This window comes from Montipora capricornis, chromosome 11, assembly GCF_036669925.1.
Source record: "Montipora capricornis isolate CH-2021 chromosome 11, ASM3666992v2, whole genome shotgun sequence".
In the NCBI taxonomy this organism is placed as follows: domain Eukaryota; kingdom Metazoa; phylum Cnidaria; class Anthozoa; order Scleractinia; family Acroporidae; genus Montipora; species Montipora capricornis.
In genome coordinates, this window is record NC_090893.1 from 9,213,747 (window position 1) to 9,218,746 (window position 5,000).

Here is a 5,000-nt window from a genome sequence, read left to right on the forward strand (position 1 = left end):
CTGGAAAAACTTACGAAGGTAGAGTCAAAAACAAAACAATGTCATGATTTCTTTAGTCTTCTTAAACGAATGGCCCGAATTTATCGTTAAACACGAAGGTTAAACGAGACTTTACCAACGGAAATACGGTTGCATAAAAATTGAATTGACTACAGGTAAATTACCTCCAAAGGAAGATCAGCGTTGACAATTTTGCTCTGACGAAGGTCCAACAGTCAAAACGGATCCAAGCTTCACTCACTCACCAGCGCATCATCACCACGGTAGCCGCAGGTCAACGGAGAGTAAAGCTGTTTGCTTATCGCTTTTACTTCTTTTCGGTCCAGATTATTTGAAGTCCTGTTTAATAGTTCCTGTTTAGTAGTTAAAATAGTTTATTTGCACCAAACGTAAATAGGAGGTCCGTAAGAATATGTAATATATAGGACGTAAGTAAAGGTAGGATTGCCCCTTAGAAAATATTTCTAACTAAAAAGCTAATCTAGCTAGGAGGCATTGCAAAAAATTATGTGGTACAGATAAAGGAAAAGTCTGATTCAGGGAGGCACAAATTTAAGGATAAAAGAAAGACAAGCAAGGAGTGACCGCGCACCGGTGGCTCTGTTGGTTAAGCACCTTGGCTGCCATGAGGAAGATTGAGAGTTCCACTCCGGCGGCACCGAGAAATCAGGGTCTTACATAAGGAGAAACTGCTGCCTTGTAATTACACCCGCAAATGGTTAAGACTTTCAAGTCTTCTCGGATAAGGACTATAAACCGTAGACCCTGTCTCACAAAATTTTTGTATACACACTATTCGCGAAGAGTAGGTGATGGAGATTCCAGAGTTTTGACTCTCCTTTTGAGTGTATGGGTGGGTGGGTATAGCAGGGCCACATCAGCTGAATAGCTGCCAAAACTTCAACCTGTTCAAACAAACAAAACAAACATGGACTGCTGGGCTGCTCGTACTCTTTCGTAGGGTAATATTTCCCTAAAATGTCCAAATACTTTGCAGCTAAGGGTGCTGTTGAAAACCTTCTTGTTCTTTTCAGTTAATGATTCGCAAATAAATACACGGTTCTTTGCAAGGCGACCAAGGTTACTGAGGATACATGGTCTCCTGGTTAATAAGATGAGCAATAGCCCACACATAAAGGGCAGACTTATTTCCAGTTTACAACGGCCAGAAATAGTTTAAAATTGTCAAATGCACCACAGAGAGCCCAAGCTCTGTGTTGAGTTTTGAATTTAGAGCACTTTTACGTCAAGTTTTAGTCAATACAAATCACAAGGTGCAGTAAAAGAATAAGCACCAATGTTGCACTCACTTGTTTGTTGTCTCTTTGTGATCTTTCTTTGGTCATCTGGTGCCATTCTGTCCACTGTTCTCTACAACAGAAAATAGACTCTCAAAACAGCAACCTCTTGTCTAAGCTTAAGAGAAAAGATACATGATCCTCACAGTTTGGTCCGCATTTTAAAGCTTTTAAAATACTTTCGTAATTTACTATGATACAAGCGGCTATAGACCCGGTCATAAAACGATCTACTTGAGAAATACGCCCATCTCTCTTGGTTTGTATTAGCCAATACGTAATCAGGTCAAACGTCTTTCTCCGGTCATCTCAATCCCTCATCTTTTCACTCAAGCCCTGTTACTAACATAGGTATCTATGTGCGCATTTTATTCATCGTTAGGTACAACACTACGAACTGTTTTGCAGTTTCACGAATTACTGTGATAGCGCATCTTGTCGTTTAAGGTTGCAAGCAGTATGCAAACGTAAATTAAAAAAACTTACTCTTGTGTATAGACATCACGTTCGACGGTCATTAATATGAAAGCTGTGTTTTTGTCGTAACTCAAGTCCTGTTAAAAGGGCATCATTATTTAGAGTGTCATGAAACAATGTGTTGACAACAGGAACTGACGACGATTTGCTTTTTTTGGAGGCATTTTGCGGACAAATCCGGCTGAAGGGTAAGGCATTTAAACGCTGCAATCTTCAAAAAGTTTAATTGCCCGGGGGTAAATTGTTGAAGTACATCAAGACATGAAAAAATGTTTCTACAATCAAATGGTTCAATAAAAGCTATCCTGTCAAAACAAGATGTCAGTCAGCGAGCTCAAATAAGAATTTATTCAACAATTTTTTTTTGCATAAGCCTGACGGAAATAAATAGGTTTAGTGCGGTATATGCTGAGGTTCTAATGGGATTGCAAAAGGAAAATTTTCGGTTGTTCGCAAAGTTTTTACATCTTACGTTAACTCTGGATCTGTTTGTTATTAATCATTGCGCCACGAGGTTTCCGGATCCTTCCTTTCATTAGGGTTTATGTTTATTCTTTCAGTTTTTTATATTTTTAGATAACATTTGATATTTTAATTGTTACACAATTTTAAATAACGTTTTATAGTTTAATTATTATATATTTTATATTCATTTATATCTTATGGTCTTCGGCTCAAACTAACCTAATAACTTCTTTAAAAAAAAATTAAAAAATAATAATAAATAATAATAATAATTTTTTCCATGGGGGTGGGGTGGGGGGCAACCTCGTTTCCAGGGCTCTTCCCTCAGTTGGGGGCGGGGCAGGGGGGAAAGCCCCGCCCCCAAGTGAGGGAAGAGCCCTGGAAACGAGGTTGCAGTTGGGGAAGGAGGGGGAGGGGTATGATCATCAGGAGCCAGGCTCCCATTGATCATTCATTGCTAGCACGGTAATATTGGTTACCGTGTTTGTCTAAACTAGAAGTTTTGCATCTAAAATACAAACAGCGGAGATAAATATTTTGAAAAATGCATTGTACATAACTTGACGTTTCGTATGCTTCTCAAAATACATTCACAAAAGTAACCGTTACATGTTCAGAGTTTCTTTATCCAAAATAAAGAGATCTGGGTACTACTATATTAACATGAAAACGATCTTAAAATAACAGGAAAGCATTGACATTATTTTAAGAAAGTTTTCATATTAATCTACGAGTACCCAGATCTTTTTATTTTGTATCATAAGAACTTTGAAAATGTAAAGGTTACTTTTTGATGTATATAGAGAAGCATACGAAACGTCGTGTTAATATAAAATGCATTTTTATCTCTGCTGTTTGTATTTTATTATCAAGCTACGATGGCCGAAGAACAAGAGTTTACACAAAACTGCATCAAAGGTAAGGCGCAAACGGCGGTGACAAACACAAACAAGTCCATTCTTTAAAATAATTTATTTGATGTTTCGAATGCTTAATGTGAGAATTTACGGGAAATAGAGCGAGTTTCAATCAGTGTCGTAAATTTCAAGTTATTACTTTGGCCAATCAAATTAAAAAGGATGGAGACAATCCAGCAAACCAATCAAAACTCCAATTACACGTAGCCGACAAAAAGCGCGGGAAAATGTGGACGGGCGAGCCACGATTGGTTTTGGTTTCACTTCTGATTGGTTGAAAAAGTGGCGCGAACTTTGAAACAATCACTGAAAGAAGTAATGCAAAACCAAAGCAATTTGCTAATTACTTTTGACACTCGATTGAAAACCACTCTAAACAATGCGACAATTTACGGGATATATTAGAAAAACTTAACATACTCATTGAAGTTAACAAGGATACAGCTTTTCATTCCTTTTATCTTCGTTTATGGTTGGCTTAAAATCTGTAATCAAGAGTGTCTCTTGACTTTTACATTGCATGCCAGAACAACCTTTTGCTTAAATGTTAAAATGGTCCCATTCAACTTGTGACAAGCATTTGTTAAACATTTGAAGTGCTCACTTTTCCCGGCTCTATTGAAGACTTCATCTTGTCTTCCTCAATGTAATCCAATCCTGAAGGTCCCAACAACTAGCCTCAAATACTACCTTAAACCTTTGAGGGCGACTGAGCTTGTCCTTGCACGAGAAAATGGACTTGATTCCAGAGTGGTTTGAAAAATAACTCTGAGGTCAACGCACCCATAAAATTTATTAACGGAAGACTTCCAGTTGTTTAGCAACGAATTTAATTTGCTTTGTAAACCAAAATAAGGCAAAACCGTTTGGAGATAGCAAATTCTTAAGTTCATTAACCTGGTTGACAATCGTAACTGGAATCACTATTGAATGACGACGAACAAATAAGGGAACAACGAAATGGGGATATTTTTACCTGGTTCGATACACAGCTATTCAGTTTTAACTTAAAATTTAATTCAGGTAGTTAGTTTTCCCACTTTTCTATTTGGTCGCTGACTGTTTTAGTATCCTGTATAGTCAGTCTCACCACTTCTAGGATTATTAATTATGTATGTATTTAACACTTTCTCAGCTGTCATGTAACATCAAATTCACCGTTGAATTCGAAGTAAACTATCACGTTCCTTTCCTTGACATTCTTATCAAACGCTGCCATCATACTTTTTCGACATCAAGACTTCTACTGGCCTTTCTACTGATTTCTACTAAGACTACTAAATGGGACTCCTTTACAACTCGAAAACAAAACGTAAATCTATTACGTTCTCTGACTTTTAGTTGTTTTCGCATTTGTTCGCCACTTATAACGAATTGAGGAATTGCTATGATCTCAAGAAAGGTTTCCCATGCAAACGGTGTTGTCAATTACAACAATGATGTTGTAAATAGACAACAAAAACAAACCGAATGGCCTTATTTCTTGATTTTTTTAGGTTTGGAAAGCAAATTAATTGCTAAACAACTGAAGTATTCCGTTAACAAATAAATCAATCAATCAATCTGTTTGTTTTGTTGTCCGCTTAAAACACCATAGATCTCGCAATTGAAAACACCTTTTTTCTGGTAACCGTTTTGAGATAGCAAATTCCTCAGTTTAAGCCCCATTTACACGAGCAATTTTTCCTTGCATGACAAGTTTGCCTTGACAAGGAAAAATTGCTCGTGTAGATGGGGAATAGTGGACAAATTTTCCTTATCAGGGAAGATCTGGCGTGCACGCTAGCTTTTCCTTGACAAGGCAAAATTGTCAAGTCAGAAATTTGCTCGTGTAGACGGACAA

At 37.4% G+C, this 5,000-nt stretch overlaps 1 long non-coding RNA gene across 9 annotated transcripts in view; it reads right to left on the bottom strand.

The window, feature by feature from the left end:
- The window catches only part of LOC138022877 (uncharacterized), a 39,364-nt gene that overhangs the window by 21,263 nt on the left and 13,101 nt on the right, over positions 1-5,000 (bottom strand). For 7 of the 9 annotated variants that reach the window (XR_011126657.1, XR_011126658.1, XR_011126659.1 and 4 more), the window contains 2 exons: positions 1,311-1,371; positions 165-353 (listed from right to left, as the gene is read on the bottom strand). This is a non-coding gene — a long non-coding RNA (uncharacterized lncRNA). Of the gene's footprint in view, positions 1-164; positions 354-793; positions 906-1,310; positions 1,372-5,000 lie in introns of all 9 variants that reach the window. The other 2 variants (XR_011126661.1, XR_011126660.1) reach the window with 2 other exon arrangements.